Source organism: Lepidochelys kempii, chromosome 6 (genome assembly GCF_965140265.1).
Source record: "Lepidochelys kempii isolate rLepKem1 chromosome 6, rLepKem1.hap2, whole genome shotgun sequence".
In the NCBI taxonomy this organism is placed as follows: Eukaryota; Metazoa; Chordata; order Testudines; family Cheloniidae; genus Lepidochelys; species Lepidochelys kempii.
Window position 1 is genome coordinate 31,901,391 of NC_133261.1, and position 14,253 is coordinate 31,915,643.

At 39.8% G+C, this 14,253-nt stretch overlaps 1 protein-coding gene across 24 annotated transcripts in view; it reads left to right on the top strand.

The window, feature by feature from the left end:
* The first annotated feature begins 2,098 nt into the window (after window positions 1-2,098).
* The window catches only part of SOX6 (SRY-box transcription factor 6), a 445,713-nt gene continuing 433,558 nt past the window's right edge, over window positions 2,099-14,253 (top strand). For 7 of the 24 annotated variants that reach the window (XM_073347410.1, XM_073347406.1, XM_073347419.1 and 4 more), the window contains exon 1: window positions 2,100-2,560. The gene's annotated coding sequence lies outside the window, so the exon portion shown is untranslated. Of the gene's footprint in view, window positions 2,561-3,469; window positions 3,783-6,043; window positions 6,161-14,253 lie in introns of those variants that run through there. The other 17 variants (XM_073347435.1, XM_073347416.1, XM_073347432.1 and 14 more) reach the window with 6 other exon arrangements.

A 14,253-nucleotide genomic window follows, 5' to 3' on the forward strand; every position in this document is an offset into this window, starting at 1 on the left:
CCAATAGGTTACAAATTATGCAAGAAATCAAGGTGTCTTCACTTATGAAATATTTCAACGTAAAGTCATTACTGTCAAATCCCGGACATTATAATTAGTTTTAAAAAACCTCTGCAGTACCTAGAAAGGAGAGCTATTTCCTGTTTGTAAATCTGTGCACAAGGCAGTAAAGGCAGGTGAATAATCTGAATTTGCTGAAACCAGGTGAATGTACAGTCACTTAAACACCTTATAAACTGCAGTCCCTCTGCCTACTGTAGATTTTAGCACTTTTATTTAAATGAAAAGAATACATGAAAATGAGACTTAATATAGCCAGTCAGCTAATTTGAGGATAAAGTTCTATGAGAGTCTCTGGATAAATTAAAAGTTCTGTTTGCAGGTGATCTGCTTACAAAATGATATGTTGATTCCCTATAGTTTGTGAATGTGCCCAAAATAATTTAAAAAAAAATGCTTGTTATTCCTATAGATTCTTACTTTAAACTATTTTCTCCAGGACTTGACTAGAAGGGCAATACCATAAAACACTTTGAATAGTAAGGAAGAAGATGCAACATTTATGTCTCTTAATAGAGTTTTAAGTTGTAAAACTTGTAAAGCAAAGAAAATAGAACCAGGTCTAATCAATCCTGTCTCATCACTCTAATGCTGATTTTCAGCATGTTCCTGGAGAGCAAGGTTTATTTGCAGTAGATCTGATTATACTTCTGTTTCTAACTACTCCGCAAATTCGGGTTTGTGTGTGTGAGAGAGCATTAATTTAAAGGAATTCAGCCTTTCTGCTCGTCTTTCTGGCCTCTAAAACCTATGAAGCCATTTTACAATTAAAATTTTTCTCTGTTACTAACTGTTCCAGGCGCCTTCTGGAAAATGGGGAAAGGGTTGCCAAAAATATGAAGAAGGATCAACAACTTTTTCCTCCTCTCTTTCCCTCTTTCCAGGAGGCTGCTTTCCGCACTCCTAGACTTACAATAGTTTGGCTAAGGTGTGGATAATATCAACAGGGAGAGACGCTAATTTTACAATTTGGTGTGCCCACCTGATCCTCGGGCCCCCGACAGTTTGTAAAGCCTCTTTCACGTTTGCCTTTTGGAATTTAAAAGTAAACCATTGAGAGCTTCTTTCTGATTGTTGCAACACTCCAAGCCACTGGTTGATTTACTCCTGGTCCACTTACAGTTGTACCTTCATCCCCCCAGATTTGCTTTTTCATTAACACTTATAAGGAAGCGTTAGTTCCTAAATCACTGTTCACTTCCTGTCGCCTCTTTGTAGCTGTACATTTTTTGCCGCAGATAAAGCTCTCATCATCACAAGCAGAACCAGAACTTCAACCTGAATGTGTAGTTCTCTATCAGATATTTCCTCCCAGATCGTACCTCTCCTTTTGTTTTAATTATGTGCATCTTCTTTATCTTTCAGTCGAATGCATCATTATATACTTTGCACTCCCCCCTTTTCCTTATCTCTCTTCCCTTCCCTCCCCCAGCCGTGGGTTTGTCTAGCTTGTATCTGGATTCCCATCTCTAGTGTAATTTATACATTTAATCTGGTTTTACCCAGATTTTGCTTTGGGAGAGGGCTCCTACCCACTTGCCAACTGGCAATAAGCGTTTTTGGTTTTTGCTGCTTTTACTTGTATTTGATGTTCCTTACTCTTGACCAGTCCATCCCTTGCCCTCCAGATTTTTCTCCTCGTCTTCTTGAACACTGATCCTTTCTGACTTTTGCGTGCGCCCTCCTAAACACATCCTTTAAAGTGCTTGGGGGAGAGGGTGTCAGTGTGTAACACGATTCTTTTCTCCTTTAGTTTATTCTCTTCTTACTCAATTCTCCCAGGACTCCCCACATCCCCCTCCTGCTTTTCCGGCCCCCCCGTAACTTTGTTACCTTTTCTCACCACTCAGAGCAATCAGTGGTCATTAGGCTAGAGAGGTTTAAGGTTTCATTTGTCTAATAGCAATGTGAGTGGTGATAGCTTCTCGGGGCTGCGGCTGGCAGCCTGGGGTGATTTCACTTTCTGTTTTGTGCTCACTTTCTCTTCGGTTGTTGCGTTTCTCGCACTCGCTCACTCGCTCCCTCTCACTGTGTTGTCTCATCTTGCCTCTGCTGTCTGGGAGGGGGAGCCCTGCCTCCTCTTGCCTTCCTCAGATCAATGCCCTGGCCACTCACTTTCTGATGTTGCACGACGGGAAATGCTTTGAATACTTACGACATGGCCGCTCACATTGATTGCCAAGATTGACAGCAGTAACCATCGCCTTCACTTGTTTCAGGAGGGAAAAAATAATAATAATGAACCTGATTGTAACCAAATCTCCAGGCAACCCATCAGCAAACTTCTAACGATCCGGATCCTGCACAGCCATGGCCCGGAGAAACACCAGCAGACTTTAGTGCATTTATTTTTATTTTATTTGCTGAATTACTCCCCGTTTATTTCTCTCCTTTCTACATCCCCTTGCCCTTTTTTTAATGAAAATTACTGAAGCGCGTAAAAAAAAAGGGGGGGCGAGTGACTCTCCCAATGCTTTGTTCCACACCGGATTCCGAGGAGGTAACCAGGAAAAAAAAGCCCTATTGTGTTGTATACCTGTTGTTTACTATGGTGTGTAGTGCAGCATTGCTAGGTGGTGGCGGCGGCGGCGGCGGCAGTGTTTTAATGGGGTTTCGCTGGATTTATGTCGCTTTGCAGGAGAGAATCAGGGTTCCCCTGCGCTGTCTTTAATGGGTTGTTAGTTGCAGTTGTCTAAAACAGCAGCGTCCGGAGGTAGATGTGTTGTTTAGCCTTTAACATTCTGAACTAACCCCCCTCCCCACGCGATTATTTACTTTTATACCACGAGGGTTTATTTTATTTTATTTTATTTTATTTTATTTTGGAAAACTACTTACAGTCTCCTCCGTGTGTGAGGTTTCCAAGGCTGTGAAATCTTTTAGGGACCTTAAGGACTCCACTTCCTTGAAATCACAACACTTTCTCATCCTCCCCGAGTTGAATCTATTTTAAAATGTAGTGACAGATCAGCGTTGTATTTTAAGATCACCCACGGCAGAGAACACATGGTGCTAGGGGAGATAGTTTCTTACGTACAGTAACACAAGAGAGAGAGAGAGAAAGAAACCCTGAATAAATCTTTCAGAGCAGAAAGCTGCTGTCATTACTCCGTAGTGTTCGCGTGGGTTTGTCCTCCGTGGATAGACCCAAAGAAACAGAATGGAAGAGGATGCAAGGACTTTTTATAGCGATTTTAAATTCTCCGTTAAGTTTGAGGTGGGTAATTGCATTGAAGTTTGCCACAAATGTGCTATTCGTGGAGCATATTATACAAAGATATTGGACCAGTGGGTGGTAATATTGCGTTTGGCCACAGAGGGGCACTATCCCGAGGATTTGCAGTTTCTGTGGTGGCGTCTTATCTCTCCAGGCAGAAGGCTTGGATAAAGTTATACTGAAAACTTTAAAATTGATATCACACCCTAATTTGTGATACACAAGGAGGGGGAAAAAAAGACCATCATCAGAGAGCTCTGTTTACACCATGAGAAAGGGAGAGCTGTGCTGCATTGTGGGCTTGCCCACAACATTCAATTTGGGATTTCTTGCTGCCTTAGCTCTCGCCGGAGGTCATGCAAATCGACCTTAAAAGAATGCATAAGCCATAAATTAAAATAAACCCTTAGCCAGGGGCTGATCCATAAGTAGACAATACCTAACCTGGACAAAACGGCTTCCTTTGCGAGCTGAAAAAAAGAATAGCGCCTAAGCTAAATGCAACGTAAGTTTTCAGGAAGTATTTCCCTTATATATATTTTTTTTAATTAATCGCAATGCAACTACATATAGTAGCAGTTTATAGACAATGCTGTAAGAATCTGAGTGAGGCACGGTGTGTTTGTGGAGAGCTTGTGCTTTCTCGAGTTTTCACTCTTTCGGAGCTGTTGGTGTGTTTGATTATGGAGAAGAAGCCTCTTTATGTAATCAGGTTTGATGTTTTATCTTAAATAATGATCTTAGGTTTATGAAAACCCTGAGTTGGCTACAAATGTATGTAATAGGCACACACACTGTATCTGTGTATACTCATCTCGTGAGTGTTTTTTTTTCTTCTTGCGTTTTTGGCAATTGTTCCATTCATGATTCTGAAAAGAATGATCAGTAAGAACTAATAATTCTTCTACTTCTTGAGTTCTAGTCTTTAAAGTAGGAGGTACTGGGCATGCTGGTTATTATTCTTGTGTATATGCCTGTACGTGTGCATCAGTGTGTGACATTGTCTATGTTTGTGTGTGATCACACACGTTATATGATCAGATACATACACATGTACATTAATAATTTAGCTGTCAGTGAACTACTCTTCTGACGAGATCTTGCCAGCTCCGTTTCCTACTTAATAGCATTGAACAGTTAACCCGCTAGGGCTGCGTGCTTTAGGAGAGCAGGGCCTTGAGGTGAACCAGAGACACTGATCATATCGATTTGATTGCTGCCTTTGCTTTCGACAGGACCGTTTCACAGGGTTTTTTTAAGGACGGGAAAGAGTGAAAGTGGCAACGTGAAAAGACAATTAGTGTTGTGTCTGAGTGTGTCGGGTATTTTACAGGAGAAAGTCATCGCGGAGGGGGGCGGGGGAGATTAGCTCTGTCCTAGGGGTGTTTCCCAAAAACACAGACAGTGAAACTTTCAGAGATAAAGAAGCATGGTTTTCGCCTGTTGTATGCAGATAAGGTATATGTCTGGGTTCATTTAAATAGCCTACAGCACATGGTCGGCAACTTTTAAAATTTTTATTTTACATTTATGTTGACATTTTTAATATTTCCATCTCTTTAAAACTGATCAAAAGGACGCGAGAGAAGAACCCAGTCCTCAACGCAGGGTTTCAACAGAAATAAACGAATTTCCCTTTTCCATATTCCTGTAAGGGGGCAATTCTGAAGCCTGTTTTGAGACTTTAACTTGACTTGACTTGTTTTATTGACGTGCTTGTGCCCACTCACTTAATTAAGCCATTATGCCATAAAGTAAATAATGAAATGGATGAGATGTATGAATATAGTCTGCCATTATATACAAATACTGAATAGAAAAGACAGCCGCCTTTTTTACTTTTCCACAAGCCCACTGCATATCATGAGCTATTTTCCATGACTTTATTGCAGGTTCCTCCCGGCATGAGATTTCTTGTGTTCAATATTCACAATGTTATATATACACTGTATGCACATTATAAATAGTGACCATACCTAGCATTTCATTCTAGTAAAATAAAAATAATCTATTTATAGTGAGTACATTGAAAAGAAAATAATTAGGTCACTTGGATTATGCTGCAGTTTGAAGTAGCATAACACCTGGCAGGAACTACTTAGCATTTTCTTTAAACTCTGTACTATCCATAACTTTGTTTCTTATAATACATTCTTGTGTTAAGTGAGAAAGGCTGTTTGTAAAACAATCCCCTGGCTAGTCCCACTGTTGGGTGAAGTTGATCCTGTAATGGCATTTTGTTTTGAACAGTTGCTGTAGTTGAAGTTCCCTCATAAGGTAAGGTGGCACTGGGTCTGAAAGGAGGTCCAAATGCCACATTTATAATTAGACTGCCAATTCAGCACATTGTATCCATTGCTATACAGGGATATACTGCTGTGTCTGGTCTCTCAATAGCCTGTATTCAGAATTAGCCAATTCAACTGCTTAAACTTAGGAGTCAAATTTAGAATAGGCAATGAGAGAAGGAAAGAAAGAAAACAATAATGCTTTCTCTTTTCCTCAGCTAGCTATTAAAAGCCAAAGAATGTACGGAAACCAAACCATGCACTGTACTTGGAATCAATACATCAAACGTAGTTTGGCCAGAGTCTGCACGTTTTTTAAAATTTTTTTTAAAGTGCACTTGAGGGAGGCGGAGGGGGGTAGGTGGCACAAACTACTCCCCCACCCTTGCAAATCACTCAGAATGGGATGTTAATCCAGTCAGTGCAGTTTAGAAGGTTATTTCCCTAGAAATTGGTTTTTTGTTGTTTTTTTTTGCAGAGGGAGAACACGTATTAAAATAAGGAGCTGTCAGTGCAACTTGTCCTGGGTTTAGAGAGTGAGAGAAGTGCTGCTGATTTCAGGTCTGACCACAGATGCTTGGACAAACCTTGGCAGGTACTTTCCCCAAATTTTAAGGTCCTTACATGCAGAAGTAGTAACTTTCCCTGGCATTGTTAGGCAGCTGCCTGCCTTAACTCCAGTGCACGCATCCCTCCTGGCAGGGTATGTACAGAGGCCACAAAGATGCTGGGAGGGATGCTCTTTCTGCTTTGCAGGGCCGAGGTTGTACTCTTAGGCGGAGAGCGAAAGGCGGGTTGTGAATGTGCATCCCCCGGACCCTACCCAAGCAGTGACCTGCCAATTGCTGGGCCACCCACTGAGGCTGCAGCCAGTGACTCCCCGGCCAGCGGAGGCCAGCAGGTTCTGCAGGAGGCAAGACACTGGTTGGTTTGGAGAAGTTCAGCCCTCCCCCTCCCCCACCCCCAGTCCATATCCCGGCAATCACGTTGGGGAGCCACCCAGGCGATTGGGGATGGCAACCAATGCCCCCGGATTGCAGCTCCGGGTGTTGCGGAAGCCTCTGTGAATCTCACGCAGCGATTCAACCCAAGGGATTTGGTGGTTTCCTCAACAGCCCCAAATTTCCCCGCGAAAGGCCGGGAGCCAGCGCGAGAGAGGGCTGGGGCAGCGGCTGCTGCAGCAGCAGCAACAGGCAGCTGAGGGAAGCGGCGGCCTGAGCCAGCCAAGCAGCAGCCCCGCCGCAGGAGAAGGGGACACACGCTAGGTCTGAGCTCACGAAGGCTGCAAGCCCCGGGACACCTCGCGCTGGGCACTTGCTGCTGGCGTGCCTCGTGCGTTTGTGCCTGGGTTTACAGCGCCTGGCTCTTTCCCTGCTTGTCACGCTTTCTGTTGCGCCCCAACCTCTCTGAACCTAAAGCTTTAACTCATTCGGGAATGAACACGAGGGGCCCTTTGGCGAACCACATTCGCTCCTCCTTCCTCTTACCGCTTCTCATCCTTGCAGCAGCCGCACTGGGAATTTCAGAACTGTTTGTGAGACTTTGCTGGAGACTACTCGAGAGCTTGTCTGGTTTCTTTTCTGTTGGCTTGCAGGGTGCAAAACCAGGGTAATGCGTAGGGAGTGAGAGTAGGATAGATATCGCCATATATGCGCATGTACATGTGTGTGTTGTGTTGTATTTTTGTAACTCTCTCTGCTTCCTTATTACACCAAAGAATCATTTAAAAATACACACACCTTTATGAAAGTAAAGGGAGAGGAGAAGAGCAGAGCATACCAGTTCCCCAGGCCAGGCCAGTCGTACAGTATCTGACTTGTACAAACAATTAGCCAGTGCCAAAAGTTAGTTGCCTCTGTTGTCAGTTTGTTTTTTGTCAATAAATATTGCTCCACTCCCCCCTTCATTAGTAGTTGTGTGCGTGGGAGGGGGGGACGTTTTTAATGTGTGGCCAATAGTTGCTCAATTCAGGCCAAACTTTTTCTATTTAATAATAATAATAATAAAAAAAATCACTGGAGGTGTTTTCCAGGAGGTCCTCCCTCCTGTTATGAGTTGAAATGTCTGCAACTCTTTAAAGGCCTTCAGAGTGATGAAGAACAGGACTTTGCACCATGATAGCAAAACCAAATATTTTCTTCTCAGTGGGCACAGAAAGTTTCTTCAGTCATGACCTTATATCTATTAAACACCTTAATCACCTTGGGAGATATCACTTTTTCAGGAAGAATATCCATTAATCTTTTACAGTTGGTTTGATTCTCCTCTAAAAAAGTATGTGGATCAAATGTAAAAGGTTACTGACATTTTAATTTTTTTCATAAAACAAAGAATTATGGAAGAGAAGGAGCAATATAGTTTTCTCTCTAGTATGTATTGTGGGTGATGTATATTTCTCTCTCAGTAGTGTATCTTAAAAGATTACTGGGTGTACTTGGCAAAGGATACCTTTAACAACTTATACTTTAAATGTTATGTAAATAAAAAAGTGGTTTATTTTTGTGTGCGTATATAAACTATGGCCGTCTCTGTAATCGTACAAGGATGTATTTTTTAAGGTTTCTGGCAATAATATAAATCATAAAAACAGAGCTTTGAGTAGCTTGTAAATTATGCCAGAGACCCAACATTAAAATACAATCTAATAATACGTACAGTAGTTTGGGTGTATCTTGTTACTGAAGTGGCAACAAAAAACTCAGACACTAATGTAAAGTTTTTTAATCGTTTAGTAAGTTGATATATTGTCTTTCTTACTGTATTTTTATTTGTTTGAGCTTACATACGTTTTTCTGTTTTTTTTTTCCATGTAGAATATCATATGTGGTATGGCTGGGGACATGTTTCTGCAATATAACACATGAAATTCCTTTTACTATATTAACACATATTAGGTTACTTTATAACAAAAATCTGTAACTATTTAATAATGTATCATTATTGCTCATGACATCACACTTAAAGTCCAAGGCTGTAAAAAGCTGTGATTAATAAGGCTCTATCTGACACAAGTGTGAAGTTTGTATGTGTATGTTTGTGTGTATATATGTAACCATATGCAGAGGAGGATGATCGTGCAGTTGTGTTGACTAGAAAACAACTGATTTTTACCATGATAAAACTGGATAATGACATGTTTTCAAAGCATGTCCATGCTACCAATACATTATTCTTTTAATACATTATTCTATAGCAACAGCAAATATTTGTGACATCACAATGAGAGATTTCCTGCCAGTTTTTAGTTTACTATCTTTTAGAAAGTCTTCAGTTATTTGGCACTGATGAAACTGCTACACATAACCATGGTATATTCAAGTATTCAGAGAAGTTTTAAATAATTCTCTTTCAATTAGCACAACAGGAACTTGAAAAATGGATTTTCTCTTAAAGGAACAAGAATCATTAAATGCAGGTTTCTTCCCTCCTCTTGTATATTTTAAAAACTTCATATTGGTTTTATGTTTTTTGTTTAGTCTCTCTAAAGAAAATTAAAAAAACAAACAACACTCCTGCCCTCCCTCCTGCCAAGCTTGAAAATGATGTTTGGAAATGATTAGACAGTAGAAGTATTTTTATCACATTTCTCTTGAGGTTTGCAAATTTGATTGGGTAATATAAAATGGGGTACATTACTGAAGTTGGTTAATCAGAGTCATTCATTTATAACACAGAATACATATATATCAATTGATGTTTTTGAAGTCAAGCGAAACATTCCATCAAGTTAATGTGTTTAAGAGTATCATATCAGGCACAGACAGGTACTAGAAATGATAAAAAGCAGATAACATGCAACAAAATGATTTACAGATGGGTCATTATCTACTATAGTGAGGTTACAAAGATCATATTCTTTATAAAAACAGAATGTAGTTTCTATAGAGTTAGCAGAATTATTTAGACAAATCTGAATAGTGAAGGACTGGTAGAATTTGTCGAAGACCGCATGTATTACATTTCTAACCCTCTTGTAGTCTGCATATTATTTTAATATGTGGAAACATATTGGCATGTGTTTTAAATACTTTTTATGCTGGGAATCCCAAAAATAAGTTTGCTGATAAAATGCTTTTTTATAGTCTGTATACATTAGATATTTAAACTTTAAAGTTTTCATAAGAACCTTTGTGTGGAGTAAGACTAAATTATCCATTCTTCAGTGAGAATGTAGAACATTTATTTTACCTGCTTTAAGTGATATGGGAAAGCAAACTCTTGTAGTGCAGTTAGGAAATGTGTGTTTAAAATATGCATGGAGAATTTTATGTTATCTACACATTTAAAAAACAAACGAACAGTGGGGAAGGTGGTTTTTTTATTCTGTAGGATTGCTAGTTTAAGAACGTGCTCAGTGTGGTGGCTGAGGATCTAAATGATCGCAACTGATGCATCTCTTCTATAGATTGGTAGACAAGACCCTAGTTAAATGTTTGCTATTCACTTCTTCAACAACATATAGAGGCGTGCACTCCCATTATTTCTCCAGTCTACTATGGTAGACTGATATTAGGCAATATGAAACCCTAAAACCTCAGAGTTGCAGTATTGATTTGATTCTTAACTGCAAATCCTCCATATCATTGCTCAAAATATCTAACTTTACGCCAATATTAGCCATTCTTTTTATAGTGACACCATGCTTACTAAAAAACTTCTAAGCACTGAGGTCAGGTGTTGAGATTGGATTCTAGTTTATTTTTTATGAATCAGATAAAGATTTCTGTGCATGAGACCGTATGTGAAGATGAGAGAACAAGAACATTTCCATATCAAAGGCAATATATCTGAGGCTGCATAGTAATTAAAATGCAGTGGTTTGGACTCTGTGCAGTAGCACTTAAGCAGAGCGTTGTTGGGACCTTGTGCAGCATGAAGGCGGTTGCCACTTGCATACTTCTAGAAATATACTTATAATTTTGTACAAACATTTATGCCAGTCCACACTTTTCTGTGGATAATTTGTATTTCATCCAAACCATTCAAAGTAGAAGATATTTTTTGAGCAACCCCTTCATTATGGCTTTTGTGCATCAACTATTTTTATTCTGCTTGTTTGTATTTCCTCTTACCAGAATGATGGCTTGTTTATATTCAGATTTTTTTTCTATTTTTCTAAGACCCCTTCTGTATATCACTCAAATTTTAATGGAAATATCTTCTTAGATTAATTGAAGACAGCATGGTTTATTACATGCTGCATTTTAGAATAAATTCACTGTATGCATTGGAACAGAGTATTTTTAATAATACAATACGCATTAAAAATTCTGACTAATTCTTACATGATACTAAGGGAATGAGGAAATTATTTCTAAGGCCCTGTCTACGTAGAGAAATTGATCAGCATAGATACTGGGGGATAAACTATTCTGTAGTAGCTATTCCAGAATAGGTCCACATGTGGTGACTTTATTCTGGATAATTAGTTTGTTCACAAAGCAGAATAATTATACCAGATTAAAAATTACTTTTATTCCAGAACAGAGAATCTGCAAGGAGAACTATTCTAGAATGGCTATTCTGGAGTAGTTTATTCTATAGTAGCTATGGCATGTAGACAAGGCCTATGAATACTTTAATCTCACAATGCACCTCAAGTGTCCTCATCACCCCTAGCCATCTATGCTAGGGATTCCTATTATCTGTTATATCCACTTAGTAACCAAAATTATTAATTAGAAGTCATCAGGAAACTTCAAATATAAACATATTTTTGTATCTTGTGAAAGTGTTCTGTTCTGTTAAACTTATTATATGTCTCACTTTGGCCATTTCTTTTCCACTTTTAGACTGTGTTTGTTTTAGGAGTATGACACTTGAATATAATGGACCACATGACCAGGATTTTACAGCATATTGTGTATGCATTTGACATCAGTATTATTGTGGATGAGCTATTAAGCTGAGGTCCTGACCATTTGTGGTTAGCAAAGAGCCCATGACATTGTTTTGCAAGAGTAGGGTTATTAATCTCAGTGTCATGGCCGAATTCCAATTTAGATAGGATATAGTTACCCATCTAAATTTCCCCCTGCAGTTTCATCAACTGGCTGAGTTAATCCTCACTTCCTCTCAAAAATACAGTTGTGTAGTGTCACTGGTGCAGAAAATTTATTGTGTTTTTATCCAACTAGTGCTGCAGTGTAGCAGTTGGTGATGGTATCACTAGAGCTATATAATCTGTAAAGCATTTTGGGAGCCTTCTCAAGGAAAGGTGCTACATATATGTTGTAAGTGATTTATTATTTTATTGTTAAGATGAACAGTTAAAAAGATTATATTTATTCAGTTTTTTAGTTCTTGAGCTAGTTTTGGAAGAAAATATTTAGAGAGATAGGGACAGATCCTCAGCTGGTGTAAACCAGCATAACTCTGTTGCAGTGGTTCTCAAACGTTTGTATTGGTGACCCCTTTCACACAGCAAGTCTCTGAGTGTGACCCCCCCCCTTATAAATTAAAAGCACTTTTTTATATCTATTTAGATCTATCATAAATGCTGGAGGTGAAGCAGAGTTTGGGGGTGTGGAGGCTGACAGTTCACAATCCTCCACGTAATAACCTCGTGATCCCCTGAGGGGAGTCCCGACCCGCTGCTCTATGGACTTCAGTGGAACTATGCCATTTTACATCAGCTGAAGATATGGCCCACAGGAGCTGATCTAGCTCCCACTGGAGTCAATGGAAAGACTTCAAGGGGACTTCAAAAGGACCTGCTGTCACTGAAGTCAATGGCAAAACTTACATTGATTTCAATGGGTCAGGGTCAGGCCCTTATGTGTGATGCTATCTTTTGCTCTTTGGATGAAATTCATTCCCCACCCTTTTGCCCTGCAAAGACTAACTAACTGGAATTTATCTCTTTCAAGTCGCCTCTTGGGTTCTCTCTCAAGAGCTGCTCTTCCAGTGGATCAGGTGGAGTAGGAGATGCTGCTGCTTCCTCACCCATTATGTGTGGTTTCTGGGCCACTGAATCCATGTAATAATCCTGGAGTCTGTGGCTGTGCATACTCCCTTCCTCACCCACATCATATGTGGAGTGCAGGCTCCTTGCCTGCAGATCCTTGTATATAGTCCCTATGCTGAGTGCTTCACAATAAGGGTGAATTTCACTTAGTCCTCAGCACAAGTTTATGGGTTGCGCACAAGCAAAGTTGTCATTTATGTGCAGTGATGTATAGTTCAGGGTATTTTTGTTGTGGTTTATAATAGTTCAACTCTGATTTACTTAAGTACTTTCTTAAATTTAATACTAAAATATCCTCCTGACTTGCCAAAAATTTCAAAAGGCAAATGTCTAAAAAGGCTTTTATGTTTCCAGACACCATTTGATATTTTAAATACAATCACCTTTTTGTCTGTAAAATGTAGACTTTACTAGTTTTGATATGTGCATTCAGTTTTAAACTAGGATTTTCTGTCCCAGCTGCAAACTTAACTACAATTTGTATTTTTTTTGTGTGAGGACAAACATACGTTCGTTGAACAGGATTGTTAAAACATACTGTGGATAATGTGTCCACCATGAAATGTATATCATCAAGGTCCTACTCTTAATATTTTTTCCCTACTGGAGGTGGGAAAAGAGGCAAAAAGGAAAACACCAAATGAATCTTCCCCCCACTAAAAAGCATCAGAGAGAGAGAGACCCTGTTGTCTCTTTTTTTTCTGGTTTGATGCTATACATAGTTACAGTAGATGCAGCTTTAACTATGGAGTTACTTGTGCACTTCCTAATTATGGTGGTGCCTTGTTGCCCTGAGCAGGATCAGGTCTGCATTGCGGGAGGTGCAGTACAGACATAGAGGTAGACACAGTAACTTGTAGTATTTCTCCTTTTGGTTAGTGATTGGAAACTTTTTATTTAAAACAAGTTAGATATGATCAGCCTTTTCATCTTGGCTTGGTGGGATAGAAGTTGATAAAAGGGGAGGTGTGCTAGGCCATGAGGACTATGTTCGGAGAAATGTAAGGTTATGGAAAAACCCATAGGAGAGGAAAGGAAGATCGAGGCGGAAAGGTCTTGCCAGTTAATATTCTACTTAACTGGGGTAAGATCACACATAACTTTTTCTTGGTTCTGCTGCACAATAGTTGAAGAGAGCATTTGTTGTGGTGTCAGTAATGTTGCTTATGTTTAGATTACTTTTAGAGCGTCCCAACATACAAGTTTGCCAGCATGCCTACTTGAAAAGGGAATGTCCCAAATTTAAGACTCTTCTTCCACATTTTTTTCTTAAAACCTCTTTACCCCTTGTCAGGCCACTTTCCACTAGCCTATTCCTCTTCTTTCCTCACTTCTCAAGTGTGAGAGACAGGGGCTGATCACTGCCGTGTTTCTTCTGCTGTTCAACACCAGAATACTTTCCTGATCAGTGCTCAACAAATTGCACTGGCCAAGTATGTTGGACAGAACTTGTGGGTTCTGATGACTGCAATGAGTGAGGGAGTGGAGTAGGCTGGTTGATTCAAGGTGGGCAGCATTCTCCTGCAGCCAGCAGAACTGGGGCTAGTGAGAACTGGTTAAAAGACAGGGCTGGCTCAGCAGGAGTGGGAAGAGAAACAAAATTGAAAACTTCCTCCAGCATATCTCTTTCAAGTCTCTGGGCAGCTTTGCTAGGTTGGTGTTTTTACATGTTTTCTAAAAGTAGTCCCTCCGAAAACAAAGTAAAAGAAAAGTAGCAGAAC